The 25,469-nt window shown below is 33.1% G+C and overlaps 1 long non-coding RNA gene across 1 annotated transcript; it reads right to left on the bottom strand.

Moving 5' to 3' along the window:
- Window positions 1-24,497, bottom strand: LOC145269418 (uncharacterized). Its single transcript, XR_013865046.1, has 4 exons — window positions 24,384-24,497; window positions 24,143-24,232; window positions 4,409-4,462; window positions 1-3,673 (listed from the first exon to the last, which is right to left on the bottom strand). It is a non-coding gene; the product is annotated as an uncharacterized LOC145269418 (long non-coding RNA).
- Window positions 24,498-25,469: the final 972 nt, after the last annotated feature.

Below are 25,469 nucleotides of genomic sequence, written 5' to 3'. Positions count from 1 at the left end.
AAAGTTTCCACAATCATTGATTTATTCATAAAAAAATATGTGATTTGAAATTCATATTTCATACAGCGACAAGAAACGGGTAATACACGAGTTTGTATTTTTCAAATTTGATTTGTTTTAAAAAACATTTATGTTTACGAAAAACAGTGGAAAGACTATTTATTTATCATACAATATAAGTAGTATGATTATTATCATTAGTATGATTATTCAATTATCATTAATATGATTACTTAATTAAAATTAGTATGATTATTTAATTATGATATGAATGATTGCTTGATTATCATTACTTATTTGAATATTCAAACCATTCTTTAAGTTTTTTGCAATGGAAGTTGTTTGTGTATTTCTGACGATGCTTTTTGAGATATGTTTGGAGCAAACTTGTTTTCTGATTCTGTCTCATTTGTAAGACAATCTTGTTCGAAAAAATGAGCAATTTTCATGAGAAATGTAGTTCTGCTGGCACTTATTTCATGGTGTTTGTGTACAATTTTGAGGTTTGGATTTTGGGAGCTCATCAGATATTGTCTGGTTCTCACATAGTTGCACGATGTTGATGGTCACCCTCTGAGAGCCCCATACCTCCTGCAACTCTGGGCAGATACAGTCTAGGCAGATACTGGTTTTGGTATGTTATTTTATACAGTGTCAGCATTTTCCGTATTATAGTGGGCAGTCTGTTTATGTCCTTTTGTGGCCAGTCGATAATGCCAAAGCTATATTATATAACAGGCATTGCTAGCGAATGATCTTGTTTTGTTTGTCAGTTTTGCTTTATAGATTTTCTTTACACAACATATATATTATAACATATTCTCTGCTACTTTTCTCACTCATCTTGGCCTGCTGAATTGAATCGTTTTCTTCTATGCCAAGGTATTTGTATTTTTATGTTATTTTAGCTCTTTCATGTCACTGTCTCCATCAAGATGTACGTTTTCCATTATATCCTTTCTTCCAGCTTTGATAGAGTAATTGGCACATTTATCCACAGCAAACTTCATTTTAATATTTCTGGAAAAGCTATAAAAACCTGTAAGAGTCGACTTAAGTCAGTGTCTGAGTTGGCATACAGCTTGAGGTCGTCCATAAAAAAAAACAGGTGGTTTAATATTGTTTGGCTCTTGTTAGAAGCCTTGAGTGTAAGTGCTTGACTTTTTTGATTAGCTTACTTAAAAGAGCTATCAAAAGGCAGAAGTTAAATGCAATAGACTATGGTTAGTAGATTTCTCTTCCGAATTTGATGTAAAGTATTTTTACAGCTGCGTTTGTGTGGCTTTCTCCCTAGCATGTGTTTCCATATGTTGTAACATATTTTTTTTAAGTGTAAAAGAGCCACTTACTTCAAAATAATATGGTTTCTTTCTAGTATGTGTTTGCATGTGTTTCAGCATACTTTTTTTCTGTGTAAAGGAAGAGCTGCATACTTTACAAGAATATGGTTTCTCTCCAGTATGTTTTCGCATGTGTGTCAACATATTTTGTTTTGTTCTATAAGAAGAGCCGCATACTTCACAAGAATATGGTTTCTCACCCGTATGTGTTCGCATGTGTGTCAACATATTTTGTTTTGTTCTATAAGAAGCGCCACATACTTCACAAGAATATGGTTTCTCTCCTGCATGTATTCGCATGTGTGTCAACATGTTTTGTTTCTGTGTAAAAGAAGAGCCACATACTTCACAAGAATATGGTTTCTCTCCAGTATGTTTTCGCATGTGTAGCAGCATACTTTTTTTATGTATAAAGGAAGAGCCACATACTTCACAAGAATATGGTTTCTCTCCTGTATGTGTTCGCATGTGGTGTAAAAAACTATGTTTTGTTGAAAGAGAAGAGCCACATACTTCACAAGAATATGGTTTCTCACCCGTATGTGTTCGCATGTGTAGCAACATATTTTGTTTTGTTCTATAAGAAGAGTCACATACTTCACAAGAATATGGTTTCTCTCCCGTATGTATTCGCATGTGTATCAACATGTTTTGTTTCTGTGTAAAAGAAGAGCCGCATACTTCACAAGAATATGGTTTCTCTCCTGTATGTGTTCGCATATGTTTTAACACACCTTCTTTTGTTGTAAAAGAACAGCTACATATTTCACAAGAATAAGGTTTCTCTCCAGTATGATTTTGCATGTGTTGTAAAAAACTATATTTTGTTGAAAGAGAAGAGCCACATACGTCACAAGAATATGGCTTCTCTGCAGTATGTTTTTGCATGTGGTGCAACATACTTTTTTTATGTGTAAAAGAAGAGCCGCATACTTGACAAGAATACGGTTTCTCTCCTGTATGTATTCGCATGTGTATCAACATGTTTTGTTTCTGTGTAAAAGAAGAGCCACATACTTCACAAGAATATGGTTTCTCTCCTGTATGTGTTTTCATATGTTTCAACATGTTTTGTTTATGTGTAAAAGAAGAGCCACATACTTCACAAGAATATGGTTTCTCTCCAGTATGTTTTCGCATGTGTTGTAACAACCTTTGTTTTGTTGAAAGAGAAGAGCCACATACTTCACACGAATATGGTTTCTCCCCAGTATGTTTTCGCATGTGCTGCAACATATTTTGTTTATGTGTAAAAGAAGAGCCGCATACTTGACAAGAATACGGTTTCTCTCCCGTATGTATTCGCATGTGTATCAACATGTTTTGTTTCTGTGTAAAAGAAGAGCTGCATACTTCACAAGAATATGGTTTCTCTCCTGTATGTGTTCGCATGTGTTGTAACAAACCTTGTTTTGTTCTCAGAGAAGAGCCACATACTTGACAAGAATATGGTTTCTCTACTGTATGTGTTTGCATGTGTTCCTCTCCAGTATCATTTTGCATGTTTCAACATATATGATTTTCGTTCAAAATGCGGGGCACATACTTCTGAAGAATATGGTTTCTCATCAGTATCTAGAATGAGGTTTATCTCTTTTTTTTGGTTTTATTTTACTTCAGCCGAAGTTCTCAGAAGTCAAGGGGCCCACGACCTGGGGCTAACACTTAAAGTCTATATGAGATACATAGATATTTGAATTTTATATGTAAGTTCTTATCTCTCAAGCACTGAGTTAGTAAACAAATTGAGAACATAGATTTCCTCTCCCCAATTAACCATTTTTATATGTTGTAGTATATCTTTCATTTTGGTCTCTTGGTCTGACTGAATTTCAGGACAAGAATTTATCTAGTCTGGTGGAGTATTAAGCTTCGTGCTATTACTTGAGGTAATATTACTTGGAGAAGGTGCACCATTCCTCAGAAAAGCTGTGGGGTAGCCATAGTGAGGAGATCTTATTTGGGCTGCGAATACTATGTGATTTTGAATATTTGGTCAGGGTTTATCCTCATGCCAGATTGTTCTGACAAACCCCTGTACACAGAGACCTTAGACACTCGAGGACAGTGTCTAGTAGGCATTCAAGTTCTCTCCAGTATATATTCGCATGTGTTGCACCATATAAGTTTTCAGTGTAAAAGAGGAGCTACTTACTTCACAAGAATATGGATTCTCTCCAGTCCGCATGTGTGTTATTTCTTGTATGTTTGCATATGAATTATGCAAATTTGTTAGAAAAAAACTTGTCTTTTTTAAAATTCCTTTTTCATTTTGTCCTTTGTTAGGCAAGATGGCGACGATGTAATCAATCTCACAAAAATTTGATTTTCCTCTGTAAGAAAAAAAAAAAAACTACTTGATCAAATTAAGTTAAATGTTTTGGTAAATATGAAGAATCACTCAACGCTCAAAGATTCTTTAAAACTTTACAATTTTATGTGCTGAAAACGAAAGTAGATGTTACAATTATGGCAAACAAGTAGTTAGGGAAATATAAAGAAATGTTAGTTTTTAAAGAGAGAGTATCCCTTTTCCATAATAATTTAACATAAAATGAGCACCCACTGTGTGGCCACCATTTTTTTTTGGAGGGGGGATTTCTTTCTACCCTCAGAATGTTGTGTAGCAGGGGTTCATATTGGAGACATATATAACGGGGGACTCAGAACAAATTATAATGACATTTATATACATTTACATCACACTGAAGACTGTGACAATTCTTGGGGATTGATATTATTAATACGGAGCTGGGACTTTATACTTGAAAATTAAAATAAAGGAAGAGCCACATATTAAGAAGAATGTGTTTTGTTTCTTGTATGTGTTTGCATATGAATTATGCATGTTTGTAGGAAAAGAACCAGATACTTGAAAAGTAGTAGATTTTAACTAATGTTTCAAAATGACATATTATTATATACAATTTTGATCATCTGTATTTTATGTCAGGAACTGGATAGAGTTGGTAATAAAATACAATGTAAGATTTGATTTGATGAAAGAAAGACAGCTAATTCAAACTTTCTAAATATATTTTGTAATAAAGTTTCATATTAAAAGTTACCAAGAAAAGGTAGATCCATTCCAATCCAATACTGTTTTCTCAAAAATGAATATCCTGCAAAAGATACATTTCAAGATTAGATATTAATTTCATACATATTTTGCAAAAAAAATAATTAAAATTTGTATAAATACATTGTCTATTATTTATATGAAATAAATTTTTATTTAATCAAAAAAAGTGTTTTTATTTAAACTTAAAGGAATACTTATAAGCAATAACTGTTGAAGTCATACTTAGAAGCAATTACAATTAAATTAACACTTGACAAGGATTACAGTTAAATCAAAACTTAAAAAGTTACAATTTTAATATAACGTCATTTTCTTACGAGTCCACTAAATCAGTTTATCTGTAGTAGTTTAGTTTTGTATTTTAGTTTCAATGTAATATTGGAAAAAAATAGTGTAGTTTTGTACTTTATTTTCAATATCGTATTGGAAAAATTTAGTTCAGTTTTGTATTTTACTCTCTATATATTATTGGAAAAAAAAATTAGTTTAGTTTTGTATAAATTTCGTTCAGTTTTGTATTTTACTTTCAATATAGTATTGGAAAAAAATTAGTTTAGTTTTGTATTTTATTTTCAATATAGTACTGGATAAAATTCGGTTTTATGTGAAGATTCAATTCTCAGTGCAGGCAACCTAAAATACAATTGTGAATTACGACTTCTATTGAGTAACGGCCGATAAAATTAGGACATTCTATCATTTAAATAAAGTATGGCAGAAAATTCATAAGTTTTACAATATACATCTTAAGTCATAAGTGCCTTCAACCGAAATGTATTGAAAAGAACATTCAAGAGGAGAACAGTAACCTGAAGAATTTAAATAAAATGGCAAATTATTTTCCCATGAATTATTGATTTTAAACAATTCTAAAATCCCCCTTTTCACTTCTTTGATTAAATGTTTTTAGCTTTTTGTTAAGTTTGCAGGTTGCAACAAGTAACGTAGAAAGCAATACAAATGACGACTCAACAAACAAAGGTAGATCAAATAAGAAGTGTATTAGGAAAAGGTATATTTACAGGATATTTACAGAATGGTGTCAAATAAGAGAGTCTTTGCTGGAGAAACATATCTGTTCTCGGCGGCCTTCAGTGGCTTGTGGTGAACACACACTCAGACTAACTGAGTCTTCCTATTTATGTGTAATTACTATTCACATATGCAAATGAATGTGTGCCACCACAACACTTTTATATTTCTTGTAAATGTTTTCTATATTTATAACAAATTGTCCTTTGCTTATGTTTCTTCAAATCTTATCTTTTTAATTAACTTCATGAACATTACTATTATATTATTTTCTCATAAACTTCAAATAATTATTTCTTTTTGTCAAGTTTACTTTTAGTTTCCCATTTTTATAACTTAAATTAATTAAAGTATTTTTGTTGCTTTATTGTTAAATTTAATTTTTTTTGCATTTTTATTTTTTTAAGAACTTTAATGTTTTGGTACTCTTGCATAATTTGACCCGGATTCTCAGGAATTCCCGTCAAGCATGGGTTGTGCAAGACCAGCAATCATCGGGCCAAGCCAGGCTTTGTAACAGACAGACACTAGTTTAAAAACAAATGCAAATAATAATAAAAAACAAGAATCTATTTTAAAGGACTGAAAATATTTTCATTTTATATTAATTTTTTTTTTTGTAAAATACTTATCAACAAAATGTTGTTTTTTCTTCAAGAAAATATGAAAGTTTTACTTTTTTAACTGTAAATTGTTAAGTGCAAATACAAGTCTTGTCTTTTTTTTAAGTCAAGTTTTTTTTAGGGGGGAGGTTTCCACAGAAATTTTATATATATAAGAAAATACATAAAAATATTTTTACGAAAAGCAATCACCTTTTTTGCAAAATATTTATCACCAAAATGTTTCCTTTTTTCTTCAAGAAAATATGAACATTTTACTTTTTTTAACCGTAAATCTTTAAGTGTAAGTACAAGGTTTTTGGTCTTTTTTCAGTCAAGATTTTTTTAGGGAGGAGTTTTCCACAGAAAGTATATATATATATATATATATATATAAATATATATGTTATAAAACAGAAATATATATCTCAGACGATTTACGCGCAATTCCGCAGACATCGGCAAAATAACATTTATATTTTCGGCCAATAACAATGCCTCCCGCCTAAATTAAACACAGGCTTTCTCGAGCCACTTTTTCATCGCACCTCGATATAAAAAAGGGGCAGCATGTTCAAATCGACAGTTTTAGTCAAACACATTACTCTTCGCATTCGCTGCTTCCTCTGCCGTCTACGATGCCGTCTTAATCGTCGCCTCCGTCGTCTCCACGACTGCTATTTTCACCGACGCACGAGTCTACATTCAACCACCTCTCTTCTCACCACGACGTCACAGCCAATACCTTATCATCATCCCAGAACTTCGAGTAAATACGAACGATCCTTTCTTTTTCTTCTAACATCTCGTCTGTCGAGAATAAATATATGGATATATATGTATATACACAATCTCCGTGTTCACGTTTTTCTTGCTACCATACGCTTGTCGTAATTATAACATTGGTGTCAGAGCGTGCAGCAAGGAAAATATGAACAAATATTCAGACTTCACACGGGCTGAACTTTTTACCCTTATCCAGGAACAGAAAGCACTGATGTTCAACATAAAAACCAGAGACACACAACCTTCAGAACATACCCTACGCGAGTTACAGGAGGACATCGACCAAATGTTGTCGGCTATGAGGCTATCAACCTCAACAACACCCCACACAAACCGATCGGAAGGCGACTACAGTCTGGTTATACGGCAACAGACGATACGGGACATTATGAGGCAGCAAAAGTCCTTCCGACCGGGTAACGATGTCAACCAGTTTATCACAGCGCTGTCCAAGGCTTACACCATCCACGTCGCACCGGAATTAGACAACTACCCCAGTCTAGAGGGCGAGTTTGTCAAATCTGCGAAGGATCTCCTCGACCAGGGAATCTTTCAACAAATGGTCGATTCGAAGGCTGACACATCCACGTTCAACGCGTTGAAAGACTACCTACAGGCAGCACACGGCAGCCAGATGACGAATTTTCAACACCTTAGCCGTGCCTGGGACCTGGAGCGACTGGATGGCGAGAGACTGCCGGACTTCGCATCTCGCCTAGAAAGCACCCTCAGAGATGCGGCCGTCCACATTAAAAACAAGTTTAAAAAAGATAAAAACACCGAACTAACAGTGGACGGCCTTGTTTCGATCATAGGCGCGATGCTGATGAGCGAGAAGGTGAAGGCTTGGAACCCAAGTCTTTACCCCCACTTGGTCAAAACTATGGACTCCCACTATAACGTGATCGGTATAGCTTGCGAGGCCCAAAGGTACCTCGATCGCGGTATAAAATCTGATCTCACACACGCGACTGCCCAGGAATCATTTTACACTCAAAGACCATGGCAGTCAAATCGGGAGAATGCGCCACCCAAGTCAGACCTATCACCCCGATCTAGTAGGCAGCCGCACCCTCAACAAACCGGCCCAACCAACCAACAACAAAGACAGGACCGCCCTCAATACCACAAGAAGCGCCAGCATAGACCGCCACTGTGTCAGAATTACCTCGGAGGTCGACCCTGCTTCCGTGGGCATAACTGCCCATTTCGTCACCCACCTCATACCCAAGCTCAAGCCCACGTCGCCACGACAGATGACGACCCATCAGCCGATAGACCCACATCGCCGCAACAATCCACAAACCTCCAGGATTTTCACTTCAGGACGGACGAGATGTGATGGCTCGTTCACCCTACCCCCACATCAACCATCACATGTTCAATCATCAAGGACCTGACCACCAGTCACCACTCGTCCAGTCTGTTTTCAGAATCGAAGATATTTATTTCTCTGCCATCGCGATGCTAGACTCGGGATGCTCTACATGCATCATCACTTTATGTCAGCTTCCGAAAGAAGCTAAGAAACACATTGCCCACACTGACGTTCGAGTGAAAGGCATCAACGGCAGCATCACCGCCTTCGGCGAATTAACCAGTGACGTCACTATTGGCAGTTTTGACTCCCCCACTTTTAGAGGGGTGAACGTACTCGTAACAACCCAAAACACTCCAATTCTGATCGGCCAAAATATCCTGCGCCATAACACGCTCAACTCATACGTAATTGACAACCAGAACTCTACCGTAGAATTCAGACGTATACTTCCCTCGGGACACCTAACACACTCAGCGCCCATCACACCGCCAGCTTCGTCAACCCACATTTCGGCATTGGAACCCCAAACCGCTGTCTTCCGAAGTCATTTAACTACGAAACTCCAGCCCAACAACCGGACACTAGAGGAAAAACTTACCTGGCTGAAACAAAACACTGGACTATCATTACCAAGCCACCCTCGTCGTGATGAATTGGGGGCTACAGCTGACCTACTCATTAGGTATACAGACATGATTGTCACAAATAACAGCGAAAAGGGGACATTCATCCGACCCGTCCGCATACCAACCAACGGTCAGTCCCGCAGTCAAAAGCAACACCCGATCGCCCAGGCCTTAGAAGCGGATGTCGACGCGGAAATCAATTGCATGGCAAATGAAGGCGTCATTGAAAAATGCACCAACCCCAAAGGCTTCAATAGCCCAGTGTTCGCCGTGCACAAGAAAAACGGTTCGGTCCACGTAGTAGCCAATTTCAAAAGGACACTGAACAAAGTCTTGGTCGATCTAGACCCTTACCCAATACCGAGAATTGACCAGTTATTCAACAAGATCGGCAAAGGCAACATATACTTTGCTTTCCTAGATCTACGCAGCGGATATTGGCAAATCGAAATCGATCAGCAAGACCGATACAAAACGGCATTCACGTGGAAAGACCAGTGCTATCAATACACTCGTTTGGCTTTCGGTCTTACTTCGGCCGGACAGATCTTTTCCCGCTGTGTAGCAGAAGCTCTGGCTACAGTCACGTCGCGTGATAACATCTCGTTCTACATCGACGACAATTTGGTTCACGCAAGAACTTTTGACGAATACTTACTCGCTCTAGAACAACTTTTCACCGCCCTCCGAAATTTTGGACTCAAACTAAACCCTGACAAGTGCTCATTCCTCACAACCGAGGAAAAATTCCTGGGTCGCATTATAACCAAGGAAGGCTTCAAGCCTGACCCCAGATACGTTTGAGCTATCTGAAAAATGAAGCCCCCCAACATCAAAGAAGGAGCTACAAAGCCTCATCGGCCGACTGGTATGGATCAGACAGTTCCTTGAGACGCGCCTGCAGGAACAAATCAGGTCGGGCACATTCTCAAAATTCATGTCTCCCATACATGATCTCAACAAGATCAATAAATCCTTCATATGGATGGAACGGGAGGCCTACGCTGTCAAGTGGGCGATAATCAAATTCGATTATTTCCTCCAAAGCCGCCCTTTTGTTCTCTTCACCGACCATCGATCATTAACATATTTGGATCAACGAGAATTCAATAACGCCAAAATACGAAGATGGCAGGAAGAAATTTCATGCTATAAATTTGTCCTGGAATACATCGAGGGTGAATCCAACATTTGGGCCGACATGCTCAGCAGAGGTAATGGACAAAGAAAAATCAAAACTCCACATGACCCGACCCCAGCAGGCCAGACTTTCGAGTTAAGTGGATCAACCTTACGCATATACATCCCATCTTGGTGCCTCAACGACTCACACAGTCTACAACTCATTCCCAAGACACACACAACACGGGACGCCCACACCCAAGAACATATCAGCAATGCATTCTTCGCATACCACTCATCTCCCATCCCTACGGAGAAAATCTGCAACCACCTAGGCGTTGCAAACGAACAACAGAAGGATGAAACATTAGCAAAGATCATCAGTGCCCTCCAGTCAACCAACCCCAGTGAACCACATTTTGATCCTAGCGATCACTGAGCTACGCTCTTCAAACATCACTTCCAACAATTTTTTCTGGAACCGGTACCGCCGTGCTGATGATGAGGGACAGCAATAACTCCCCCAAACTGGTTGTGCCATATAAACTTCGTCCCAGATACCTCTTCCAGGCCCACGAAGGCAGCAACCACTCAGGCATCACTCGCATGCGAGAACTCTTGTCCGGCTACTGGTGGGAGTTCAAGAACCGCGACATTAAGGCCTATGTCGACTCTTGCGAAACCTGCGCAAAATGCAAAGGGAACTATGGTAAACGCACCCACTGGCCGATGGGTCACTGCAAACGTGGAAAAAGGCCATTCGAGTTGGTCTTTATCGACTTTGTAACAATGCCAAATTCGAAAGGAAAACGGTACATACTGACGATTTTGAACAGCTTTAGTCAGTATTTCATGGCGATACCATGTGCAAGGGACCGTGCCATTGACGTGGCCCGCGGGCTGTTTCAGTTTTTTCTTCGGCACAGGGAAATTCCAAGAATAGTTTCCTCTGATCAGGGCACACACTTCACGGGAGAAGTCTATAGACAATTCTGTGACCAGCTGTCCATCACACAGGAGCTCCACTGCCCCTGGCGTCCACAAAGCTCGGGGAACATCGAGCGGCAACATCGGACAATGAAAAATGCCCTATACATGCTATGCGAGGAGAGGAATTGTGAATGGACTGACGTCCTCGAATCGGTAGTCTCATCCATGAACGCCACGACTAATAGCGCTACTGGTGTCTTCCCTCATTATGCAATCACCGGTCGTCACCCCAACATTGGTTTGCCTACGCTTCATAATAAACAAATTAAAGCGACGACCCGGGAGCATATGGCATGCAAATCAATGCTTTGCTAAGACGGGTCCACCACCATGTCACCCTGGCCAACGACGAGGCCAATCACAAACTTGAGAAAGGCACCCATCACCTTACCTGTCGGGACCCGATACAAGTAGGTGATAAAGTTTTACTCCATCGGCCACAATCAGCAACGGCACAATCATCTCATCTACCATGGGTAGGTGACTTCACAATCATAAAAACAAATGACATGATGTCTCAGGTGCAAAATGAAAAGGGCGATACAGCCTGGATCCACCGCGCACATATCAGACGCTTGGCCCCTCGCCCACCGCATTTGTGCAAAACAAACCCCCTGCCCCCACCTTGCAACACCAACCAGCTTCACGCCACACAACATTTTCCAAATAACCCCCCACAAAATCAAAACATGAATCCCTCAACATCATCACCACACGACAATAACACTATCCCGACCCTACCCCCGGTGAGAACAACAAGAGGGAACCTCCCCACCCGCTTCAGGGACTTTGTCATGATTTAAATACTACACTACTAAACACACCCACAAATTGTAAATCTGTCTGAGATCTGGGGGAGCTTTGTTATAAAACAGAAATACATATCTCAGACGATTTCCTGCAATTCCGCAGACATTGGCAAAATAACATTTATATTTTCAGCCAATAACAATGCCTCCCGCCTAAATTAAACACAGGCTTTCTGGAGCCACTTTTTCATCGCGCCTCGATATAAAAAAGGGGCAGCATGTTCAAATCGACAGTTTTAGACAGACCGACCAGTCAAACACATTACGCTTCGCGTTCGTAGCTTCCTCCGCCGTCTACGACGCCGTCTTAATCGTCGCCTCCACGACTGCTATTTTCACCGACGCACGAGTCAACATTCAACCACCTCTCTTCTCACCACGACGTCACAGCCGATACCTTATCGTCGTCCCAGAACTTCGAGTAAATACGAACGATCCTTTCTTTTTCTTTTTTTTTTCTTTTTCTTCTAACATCTCGTTTGTCGAGAATAAATATATGCATATATATGTATATACACAATCTCCGTGTTCACGTTTTTCTTGCTACCATATGCTTGTCGTAATTATAACATATATATATATATATATATATATATATATATATAATTTCAGAAAACCTGTATACATATATATATATAATTTCAGAAATTTTATATATATATATATATATATAATTTCAGAAATTTTATATATATATATATATATATATATATATATATATAATTTCAGAAATTTTTTATATATATATAATTTCAGAAATTTTATATATATATATATATATATATACATATAATTTCAGAAATTTTATATATATATATATATATATATATATGTATATATATATATATATATAATTTCAGAAATTTTATATATATATATAATTTCAGAAATTTTTTTTATATATATATATATACATATAATTTCAGAAATTTTATATATATATATATATATATATATATATATATGTATATATATATATATATAATTTCAGAAATTTTATATATATATATATATATATATATATATATATGTATATATATATATATATAATTTCAGAAATTTTATATATATATATATATATATATATAATTTCAGAAATTTTATATATCTATATAACTTCATAAATTTTATGTATACATAATACATAACAATTTTACATAACAAATTTTATGTATACATAATACGGATAACTTCTGCAGGGTTGGTTTAGCAACATGAAGTTGGGCATCGTCATGGAGGCAAATTGGGCTTTTTCTGTTATGAGGTGTTTTCAAAGTTTCTGATGCATTTCATCCATTTGTTAACTAGTTATTGCCCGTAGTCATTTTGTCTGCATTAAAAAAAAACTTTAATGGATGAGACCAGTTGCAAACCTCCAAGACATTCTTTTCGTGCAACTCTGGCTTCTGGAAGTGATGTGAAGCATTGTTGGCATCTAACCACTGAGATGAGCATCGCCGGTAGTTGTAAAAAAAAACTCACTTTTCATCACAAATCAAAACCAATTCAGAAAAAGGGTTGTTCTTGTTGCATAAAAGAAGGGAAGATGACACTTCATAACGTTTCTTTTCGCTGTCATTCATTGTCGTTGCAGCACCCATTTATCAAGAATTTTCATATTTCGAATCTTTTTCAACTGGCTGGAAATCGTCTAATTCAGAAACATGTTCTTGAACAGTTGTGCGTGGATTGGCTTTTACTAAGCCTCTTGATTGATCGTTGTCAACATCTGATGGCTAACCATTATGCTCATCATCATGAAGACTCTCACCACAAAATCTCATAAACAACAATTGTACTGTGCGTTCAGTAGTAATTCCTGGGCCAAAGGATTCATTAATATTGCAAACTGTTTCAGTAGCTTTTTGGTCTAGCTTGAATTGAAATTAGAAAATTGTGCGAAATTGCTTTTTTTCATATTGATTTTCAATGTTCTGAAAAGGAGACATAATTGTTTTAAAACGAATGTAATTTAAACGATTAGAGAGACCAAAGAACGCCCTTTTAAATGATATATAAACTTTCAACCAAAACCTATTTTAAAATACATGATTTGGAATCAAAATTAAAAATACTGTTTTGTCTTAACCTAATATATGTAAAACTAACTACACATTACATACTGACTAAATTTCTTGGTGTTTTAAAAATAATATATAAACTGTAAAATGTATTATTAATATTCCTTAACGCAAGGTTATTTATCTAAAATGAGTTTAATTTCCCCCAACATCATGATTTCAATTTCAGAGAGAAGGTCTTTAATTCGTCACTGCTAAGAAAGCACTGCAAATCTAAAAAAAAAAGTTAAAAACGCAAATATTTGGAAGCAAACATCTTCTATATAACACAGAATGAACATTTTCAATATAGCTATTATTTTTTTCTGTTATAAATTCTTCGTTTGGTCGGTTTTGGCTTTTTTGTTTATAAAAATATGGCTTCAGATTTTAATTTGGCTTTTTTTAGCTTCAGATTTTAATTTGGCTTCTTTTTAACATTTTTTTCCTGACAAATTTGGCTTCCAACATTTATTTTAGTTTGATAAAACATTAATTCGATGATAAATTCGATTTCTTGTATTCGCTTATTTGAAAGAACGCTATAATCTACAGAATTCACCTAAAATTTTTAAAGATTAAATTAATTTTTTGGTAATGTTGACTGGTTCTTTACCATGAGTGTGAGTTTGCCCAATGAAATAGTTCATGCTGTAGTTGGAGTTAGCCTAGTGTTGCAAATTTAGTGGTTTTCTCACCAGACCTGGAGATTTTGTTTGCAATATAGCCGGTAAAATTTTGATCTAACAGATAGATTTTTTTCTAGAAAAATCTCTATATATTTGACATCCACACATCTGCAATTTTAGATTTGAAAAATAAAGAAAAGCGCTTGAAAATACTTTAAAACATAAACTAAACTCATTCAGGTAGGTAGAAAAGTAACATTTATTGCCTTTAGTAACAATTATTTAACGACTATTTATTTTTTTCACCATTTTTTTTTGTTTAACCATTCTTAAAACTCGCTTTAAAATTGATTCTCCTACATACATTTTAGGGCAGAGTGTTCCACCCTCCATAGTTTAAAATACGGTCTTAATTTAGAAGTATTTATTCACTTGGTAAAACTGTAGAAAAGTTAACAGTCGAAAATTATATAAAAAAGTAACAGTTAAAAAAGCAACCATCAAACGTAGCAGAATAAAATTATCTACCAATTTGTATACTTAAACTAAGTGTTTTTCAAATTTCAAAATATTTTGCTCAAAGTACTTTTTACATAATGAATAAAAATTAAAAGAAATAGCCGCTAGTGGCTTAAAATGTGTGGAGGCTTAATTCTTGAAAAATTGTAAGCAAATGACTTATTCTACCATTAACTCTAAGTTCAAGTTAGACTCCCAAATTTAGAGTTAGTGGTAATCAGGTTTTTTCATACAATGTTTTAACAATGAAATCCCCAACGGTTAAGCAACAAATTATTTGTTGTAAAAACAGCAAAAAAATGAAATAAAAGAATGTAAACTCAGTTTTAGTATGTATAAAAGATACTCGAATTTTACTGCATTTGGTATAAGGTATTTGTTGATTTTTGTTATGGTTTCCAATTTCTCGACTGTAAATTATTCTACATTTTAAAGAATGACTGTTGTTCCTACTTAGTTGCCTCTCCAAAGTGCCAACATTCATAATTTTATTTATTTTCATCAAATTTTTCAACGTTTTGCCAGAATGAACTACGTTTACTATGGCACAGCATATGCTAACACCTCAGCAAAGTTTATTGCGTTTATTTTTAAGCAAACATTAAAAACAGAAAAAAGTTTTCCACATGTTAAAATATATATACATATTTACTTGTCTAGCTACAACTTAGGATTCTTAGTAGGATTGATTGAGTTTTGAAACATCTCTCCCAAATAATTTATTTGTCTTAACTGAAAAGAATCTGGTCATTTACACTTAAAACATTACGCAGATAGACGATTTGTCGGAAATAGCTGATAAATTTATGCTAATTGTATCAGGTTGACAAGAAAGTTATTTCAGTTTTTTACTTTTGAATTAAAATGAACAGCTCTAACTTAAATTTATTGATCGAAATAAGCACCGTCAGAATAACACATACTGTTTCCAACTTAAAAACAAGTGTATTTATGTAAGTAATGTCAAAATCTTGCATTCTGGTGGCGATGAAGTCGCTGAAGGCATTTTTGATATTGATTGAGTTTTGGGAGCATTTCTCATGCAGAAAATTGTTGAGATGCTTGAAAAAGTGGTACTCAGTAGGTGAGAGTTCTGGAGAGTATGGTGGATTAGGCGAGTTCTGAAGCACAATTCGGATAACTTCTGCAGGGTTGGTTTAGCAACGTGAAGTTGGGCATCGTCATGGAGGCAAATTGGGCTTTTTCTGTTATGAGGTGTTTTCAAAGTTTCTGATGCATTTCATCCATTTGTTGACTAGTTATTGCCCGTAGTCATTTTGTCTGCATTAAAAAAAAATGTAATGGATGAGACCAGTTGCAAACCTCCAAACAGTCAGCATGAGCATCTTTTCGTGCAACTCTGGCTTCTGGAAGTGATGTGAAGCATTGTTGGCATCTAACCACTGAGATGAGCATCGCGGGTAGTTGTAAAAAAAAACTCACTTTTCATCACAAATCAAAACCAATTCAGGAAAAGGGTTGTTCTTGTTGCATAAAAGAAGGGAAGATGACACTTTTTTTCTTTTCGTTGTCATTCATTGTCGTTGCAGCACCCATTTATCAAGAATTTTCATATTTCGAATCTTTTTCAACTGGCTGGAAATCGTCTAATTCAGAAACATGTTCTTGAACAGTTGTGCGTGGATTGGCTTTTACTAAGCCTCTTGATTGATCATTGTCAACATCTGATGGTCAACCATTATGCTCATCATTATGAAGACTCATCACTGCCAGAAAATTTCTTAAACCACAATTGTACTGTGCGTTCAGTAGTAGTTCCTGGGCCAAAGGATTCATTAATATTGCAAACTGTTTCAGTAGCTTTTTGGTCTAGCTTGAATTGAAATTAGAAAATTGTGCGAATTTGCTTTTTTTTCATATTGATTTTCAATGTTCTGAAAAGGAGACATAATTGTTTTAAAACGAATGTAATTTAAACGATTAGAGAGACCAAAGAACGCCCCTTAAAATGATATATAAACTTACAACCAAAACTTATTTTAAAATACATGATTTGGAATCAAAATTAAAAATACTGTTTTGTCTTAACCTAATATATGTAAAACTAACTGCACATTACATACTGACTAAATTTCTTGGCGTTTTAAAAATAATATATAAACTGTAAAATGTATTATTAATATTCCTTAACGCAAGGTTATTTATCTAAAATGAGTTTAATTTCCCCCAACATCATGATTTCAATTTCAGAGAGAATGTCTTTAATTCATCACTGCTAAGAAAGCACTGCAAATCTAAAAAAATATAATAACGCAAATATTTGGAAGCAAACATCTTCTATATAACACAGAATGAACATTTTCAATATAGCTATTATTTTTTTCTGTTATAAATTCTTCGTTTGGTCGGTTTTGGCTTTTTTGTTTATAAAAATGTGGCTTCAGATTTTAATTTGGCTTTTTTTTAGCTTCAGATTTTAATTTGGCTTCTTTTTAACATTTTTTTCCTGACAAATTTGGCTTCCAACATTTATTTTAGTTTGATAAAACATTAATTCGATGATAAATTCGATTTCTTGTATTCGCTTATTTGAAAGAACGCTATAATCTACAGAATTCACCTAAAATTTTTAAAGATTAAATTAATTTTTTGGTAATGTTGACTGGTTCTTTACCATGAGTGTGAGTTTGCCCAATGAAATAGTTCATGCTGTAGTTGGAGTTAGCCTAGTGTTGCAAATTTAGTGGTTTTCTCACCAGACCTGGAGATTTTGTTTGCAATCTAGCCGGTAAAATTTTGATCTAACAGATAGATTTTTTTCTAGAAAAATCTCTATATATTTGACATCCACACATCTGCAATTTTAGATTTGAAAAATAAAGAAAAGCGCTTGAAAATACTTTAAAACATAAACTAAACTCATTCAGGTAGGTAGAAAAGTAACATTTATTGCCTTTAGTAACAATTATTTAACGACTATTTATTTTTTTCACCATTTGTTTTTGTTTAACCATTCTTAAAACTCGCTTTAAAATTGATTCTCCTACATACATTTTAGGGCAGGGCGTTCCACCCTCCATAGTTTAAAATACGGTCTTAATTTAGAAGTATTTATTCACTTGGTAAAACTGTAGAAAAGTTAACAGTCGAAAATTATATAAAAAAGTAACAGTTAAAAAAGCAACCATCAAACGTAGCAGAATAAAATTATCTACCAATTTGTATACTAAAACTAAGTGTTTTTCAAATTTCAAAATATTTTGCTCAAAGTACTTTTTACATAATGAATAAAAATTAAAAGAAATAGCCGCTAGTGGCTTAAAATGTGTGGAGGCTTAATTCTTGAAAAATTGTAAGCAAATGACTTATTCTACCACTAACTCTAAGTTCAAGTTAGACTCCCAAATTTAGAGTTAGTGGTAATCAGGTTTTTTCATACAGTGTTTTAACAATGAAATCCCCAACGGTTAAGCAACAAATTATTTGTTGTAAAAACAGCAAAAAAATGAAATAAAAGAATGTAAACTCAGTTTTAGTATGTATAAAAGATACTCGAATTTTACTGCATTTGGTATAAGGTATTTGTTGATTTTTGTTATGGTTTCCAATTTCTCGACTGTAAATTATTCTACATTTTAAAGTATGACTGTTGTTCCTACTTAGTTGCCTCCACAAAGTGCCAACATTCATAATTTTATTTCTTTTCATCAAATTTTTTAACGTTTTGCCAGAATGAACTACGTTTACTATGGCACAGCATATGCTAACACCTCAGCAAAGTTTATTGCGTTTATTTTTAAGCAAACATTAAAAACAGAAAAAAGTTTTCCACATGTTAAAATATATATACATATTTACTTGTCTTGCTACCACGCCGAATGTAGACATACAATCGGTTTTTAATGTAGTGAAAACCTGGCTACCCCCGAAAGAGGCATTCAAGATGGGAGGGGGCAACATTTTCTTTTAAATCCTCACTCTTAAAGGATTTCTCCTTCATTGACAAAGGACAGAAAAGATAACGTATAGTATTAAAAAAGATACTATATATAAAAACGTTAATTTTATTAGGAAAAATAAAAGCTAATACAAATAAACCGAAAATAAACGGATATTGTAAAATTGGCAAATATTTAAATCGTAAAGGTTCGCTTAGATTTTAAAAAATATTCAGAGCAGACAAAATATACTTCATTGTGAATGGTGGTGGGCATGAAAACTGCTTCCCAATTTAATGCAAAATAACGGCCTTATTTCCAAGGACTTTTTCAGGGTTTCGGACTCAAGGTTGAAGTATTTTTTATTTGGAAGATAAGTTCTGTTTGATTTACTTTTAAAGGTGATTTCATGTGATTTTACGACTTATGGTTAGATAAATATTAAAGATTAGTTACCTTTCCCCAAAAGTTAGTATGTCCTAGAAATGAGAGATTATTTTCGTTAACAATTATATGAAAAATGATCCCCCTTTTTAAATTCTAAAATATTTGTTTGAAATATTCACACATATTCTCCTAAAAAAGCAGAATTTCATTATTTCTAGGGAAATAGACACGTGTCCTCATTTGGTTTTTAATATAGACATAATTTATTTTGAAAATTGATAAACATCTTAATGTTTTCCCTTGATATGCTCAAAGATTTTCACTTTCTATTTTTTTCCATTTTTACAATTGTGCCATTATTCGCCTCTTCAATCTCCCTTTCAGAATTGATCTAAAATCCATCAATTAATTCACATATATTTTTTTAATTTTTATTTTGCAAATAATAATTTTTCTAATATTTTCAGAAAATTTATTTGTCAATATTCAATAGTTGGATACGCCATTATTGTGATTAATTTGTCATATATTTCAATTTAACTTTTATAATAAACACTGTATTTTATTATTTGTTTCTTGAAAAACAAAATCTTTGAAAAACAGATAAAATTAGCTGATAAAATAGCCATCTGGGGAGCTAATCGCTTCAATATAATTCCAAAAATATATAGTGAGAAAACACATAATATTTTTATGTAGAGTAGGAAGTCAAAAAATAGTTTTTATTCTTTTTGGTAGATTTGATTTTGTTTCAAATTAGTTGTTTTAAATTTTCATATGGCAAAAGTTAAAAATCTAGTGATTTTTCGTTTGGAGATTTCTTTCCTTGATCTTGTGGTTTTTAAAATCTCAGTTAGCTACACTGATTAAGAATCTGGAACCGAAATAAAAATATGAAACAAAACGAAACAGAGTTTTCTTCTGTGTTTTTTTTTTCTTTTTCATTTTTATACTGTTTGTAATGATAACATACCAATAAATGCAACGGTGATATTTATGCTATTAGTTTTTATTTCATTTACGACTCTTTCAGCAATTCTCAGGACTCCAAAGGAGAGACCATCATAGCACTATCTTCCCCCACAGAAAACAGTTCAAAGAATTATCGAGCATAAATACTACCAAAGGCAAGATAAGTTACTCTTATATTTTCGCCAGTAAGTAAAGGTATATCACAGAAAGCGTTTGAAGGAATGAAAAGACTTTATTCTTTAGAACAGAAAAACTAAACACAAAATGGAAGAGGCAGACGACAACTCTCAATAACACTGTCATGTTGAGTTATCTCCCTTGACTGATATGCAGTCATAATTTGAAACTGGTATGACGCCTTTTTTTCTCTTTTCTCAAGATTAGGGCTATATATGTCAGGCTATGTTACAGTAACATAGATTGAGTGAGTTCCTAACAATATTTTGTATAATTTTTTTAGTTTGGATTCATTTTCTTAAACATAACGTAAATAATGTGAATGGATGGGGTGCAAAGATTCAGTCACGTTCTGAGTTGAGGGTAAAGGTGTGTTACGTTATATTCTTTGATCGGTATCGAGGCAAAAAATTAACTCTTTGAATATATTATTTATTCCTATAGACAACATTTAAGAATTAGAATTTTAAAAAATAAAAATAAACAGTTCAAAGGATTAGATTTTGAAAAAATTAAACAGTGCAAAGAATTAAAATTAAGGAATTAAATTTAAAGAATTTAGAATTTTTTAAAATCCAATGGTTCAAAGCAGATTTTCAGTTCAAATAATTTAATTTTTTTTTTTTAGAAAAAATAAACAGTTCAAACAATTAAAACAATTAGAATTTTTTTTAATTAAACAGTTCCAAGAATTATATTTGTTTAATAAATTTCAACGGTTCAAACAATTAGACTTTTTTTACAATTAAAAATTAAACAGCCGACAATAGTTTTTTTCAAAATTAAACAGTTGAAAGAATCAGAACTTTTAAAAAAAGAAACAGTTTGATGAGGTTAGTTACTTTTCATATAATGTTGAAAGGGTCCATTTTTTGCCTCGACACCTGTCACAGAGTATGATGTAACACACATTTACCCTGCACTTTTATGTATATTACATTGAGTTTGTTGCCATTTGTTTTTTTGTTTTGTTTTGTTTTTTCAAATATACCGATAAACACTGTAGGTTTTCAAACCGATTAAACTAGGTCCGGGCAAAAGATAAATGAATAAGGATAGGGGGACCTAGTTTTAAAAGCCGATTTATCATAATTTTTTGTAGGTTTCGACTGCTTTTTGATTGTATTTAAAAGATTAAGGACTAAACTTAATTTCCCAAAAGAAAAAAAAATATTTGTACACGTAAAAAACCAGTTACGAAAAATATTTTCACGGCGAGCTAACCAATTTAGCTAAATTTTGAAGTTAAATAAATTCATTGTAAAAATCCTTTTATAGATAAATATTAGTTTTCTGGGTCTATTTCAAAGATAATTAATAAAGTAGAATCCTAAGATATTGAATTTTAAAAAAAAACTACCTAAATAGCTGAATTAGATGCAGAACCGAGTGTTTTGCCGTCCGCAAAAGCACAACAAACCATACTTTTGGAAACACGGAATATATGGAGGCCCAAAATCTGAGACAGTCGAAAAGCTGTCTAAGAATAACATCATGTAATTAAAACCAAGGAGGGGTGCTGGGTTTCTTTTTTTCCCCCAGACGTGCATCTGTATATTTCTATTGTAAACGTTTGTATAAAGTTTACCATTTTTTAATTTAATTATTTTTCTATGTTCCTGTTTTCAAATTAATATTATTTTTTTTAATTATTTTGGCTATATGATATAAAAATTATGTTACACAGAAAGTTTCACATTCATGCAAGCAAGAAAATTATTAAAATTTTGCATATAAAAATTATGCAAAATCTGTAATTAAAAAAACAAGCAGAAATATTTTCGCTATTATAATTTTTTTGTTTGAAAATATTAAATAAACACTGCTTAATTCAATAGTAATATCGGTAGTTCGATAAATGTATTTTTCTTCGAATTATATCAAATTCATTAATACAGACTTAAGGGGCTTTTTTCGTAATGTTCCTGTAAAAATTATTTTATTGTTACAAATTATGATGCTTTATTCATATAAAAAAGCAAAAATAAATTCATGCGGTTTTTTTATTTCCTACTGAAAACCATAACTTTAGTAAAGACATTTTTGTTTAAACAAAAGGTACTAATGCACTTATTGATCCATGCTGAAATAATAACGTTATTATTTAAAAAGCAATTCTCAACATGTGGAGGGGAGGGTGCTTTGTAACTATTTTATACTTAAAATTGAATAAAAAAAAAAACATCTCATAAAACTTTAAACTTGGAAATATGATTTAAAAAATAGTGCGGATCAGTACGTGCACTAACACAAAACAAAATACATTTTAACTGAGAGTTACATAAAAATAATTAGTTCATTATATTTCCCGATCATTATTTGATAAAAACTGAAAAATTCATTAAGATTGGTTAATTTCCTGATTTTTGGTAAATTTTTAAGGAAAGGGAGGGGTTAAAATGTTTATACATTTTGAGCATCGGCATTCATTTTGCCCGTACCTAGATTAAACATTTTACATTAGACAAAACACAAAAACTTATCTAGTTAGGTAGAAAAGTAACTTATCTTGCCTTTGATAACATTTATTTGTTATATTTTTTTTTTGTTTTTTTTTTTTTGACAACCTTTTCGTTTGTTGTCTTCTCTCCACCATATTCTCCCCAAAAACGGTGAATTCTTCTTACTTTTTTTTTACATGCACTATTTGGTAATCATGAAGAAAGAGAGAGCCTGTTTCCTCCGTTTGCCTATAGGTGGCGTTAATGTCTGTCCACCCAGTTACGGAAGCACAAAATGTATATAATGGCACCGTTGAAATAAAAATAAATGTTTTTATTAGATTTTAATTTTAAACATGTTGTTGTTGTTTTTTTTTTTTTTGTTTTTTTTGCAAACATATTTAAGTTTTATTTTGTTTTGTTTTCGCAAACATATTTAAGTTTTATTTTTCCAAACATTTACGTTTTGTTGCTGGTTTATTTTCAAACATTTACGTTATTTTTGTTTTAATTTTAATATTTTTTTTTTTTTTGCATAAATTAAATGTTTTTGCTATATTTTTCTTTTAAACATATTTATGGGTACAACCGTTTTTTCGCGAGTATTTTTTACGTTCTTATAATAAAAAAGTCAACGTTTTTTCTTTTATCTTTTTTTTTATTGACCCCCCCCCCTCTTTTTTCTTAATTTTTCTGGACTTATTTTACTTTTTCCGCGAGTATTTATATATATATTTGAAAATGGATATTGTAAAACCTGAATATTACTTGAAACTACTATAAAAAATAAAAATAAAAAATAGCGCGGTACAATAAGTGCATAAGCAAACTTTTCTAAAAGAAAAATATTTCAAAAATATTTAGTTTATGCCTGCAAAAAAAAAACAACAAAAAAAAACGTAAAAACAAAAAAAAAACGTAAATGTTTGAAAATAAACTAGCAACAAAACGTAAATGTTTGGAAAAATAAAACTTAAATATGTTTGCAAAAACAACAACAACAAAAAAACAAACGTAAATATGTTTGAAAAAAAAACAAAAAAACAAACTTAAATATGTTTGCAAAAAACAAACAAACAAACAAAAAACATGTTTAAAATTAAACATTTATTTTTATTTCAACGGTGCCAGTATATACATTTTGTGCTTCCGTAACTGGGTGGACAGACATTAACGCCACCTATAGTCAAACGGAGGAAACAGGCTCTCTCTTTCTTCACGATTACCCACTATTTTTTATTGCAAAAACATTTTCTACTTTTTTTGTTTTTGTTTTTATTTTAAAATATTTAGCAGCTAATTAATTTTAAAAACACACACAAAACAAAAGAAATCGAAGTTTACTTACGTCTGCGTGACAATGACATTAGCAACAGAGACGAGTTATCGACCACTGATCTTCGAAAGAAAACTGACGTCTATCGGCCATTATGTGAACCTCAAATATAAACAAGTGTTTACGATAACGCAAGAATATATAATGACAAAATAAATAACACAAAAATATATGAAAATCAGGTACTTAGTCAAGACATTAAAAAATGAAAATATCGAAAATACGTTATGTGGTTAAAAGTAAAGAACCTTACCTCATGCATCGTGCGGCTCGTGTTAGGAAAGAAAAGAAAGAAAAAAAAGAGAAAATAAAAATGGCCGCCTCCTGGTATTTATGGACTGAAAATCACGTGATGTGACGAGAGGGGGGAGGGGTATGCAAAATAAAGAAGACGGCTCTTTTATAGAGTCGTCTTAGAGCCGTCTTCTTTATTTTGTGCGTCAGTGAAAGTGCAGAGAGAAGAGAACAGTTGGATTTTGAGTTTGAGACTTTTGATCTTTTGTTAGTTCAAATTTAACGCCATGAAACGAAGTTCTCCAAAAAAAAAGTTCACTTGATTTCATCAAGTAGTTTTTTATTTTTTATTTTTTTACAGCGAAAAACCAATTTGTTATGATACCAAGCAAAAGGTTCGATTTTTAAGAAGAAAAGCTAGAATTAAAGATGTCGGCACTTTACATTGAGTTATCTCCCCGTGGCATGTTGTTCAACTCCAGCAAAAAAAAAAAAATAAAAAATAAAAAATAAAAACTACTCGATTAAATTAAATTATTATTTTTTTTTTCGGATATCTTCAGTCTAAAACGGATACGTGCAATATAACCTTTTTTCGATATTTTCATTTTTTTAATGTCTTGACTAAACTGTACAAGCGCCGAAAACCGAAATATTTATTGTACAAAAAAATGTATCAAAATATAATTTTAATGTATTATTATAATTTTTATGAGTGATTCATAACTGAAAATAAAATAATATAATAAAATCATGAAACATTTGGAGATTGTTTTTTTAATTATTCGTTTTTTTTTTTTTACGGGAAAGTTGTATAAAAATTTAGCAAAATATAATTTAAAAAAACATGAAACATTTGGAGATTGATTTTTTTTAATTATTCGGTTTTTTTGTTTTTTTTTTACGGGAAAGTTGTATAAAAATTTAGCAAAATATAATTTAAAAAACATGAAACATTTGGAGATTGTTTTTTTTCTTTATATTCGGTTTTTTTTATGGGAAAGTTGTATAAAAATTTAGCAAAATATAATTAAAAAAACATGAAACATTTGGAGATTGTTTTTTTTTTAATTATTCGTTTTTTTTTTTACGGGAAAGTTGTATA

Source organism: Euprymna scolopes, chromosome 45, assembly GCF_053919585.1.
Source record: "Euprymna scolopes isolate OS-2025 chromosome 45, ASM5391958v1, whole genome shotgun sequence".
Classification (NCBI taxonomy): Eukaryota; Metazoa; Mollusca; class Cephalopoda; order Sepiida; family Sepiolidae; genus Euprymna; species Euprymna scolopes.
The sequence above is the reverse complement of the archived record's forward strand: the minus strand, read 5'-3'. Positions and strand labels throughout refer to the sequence as shown.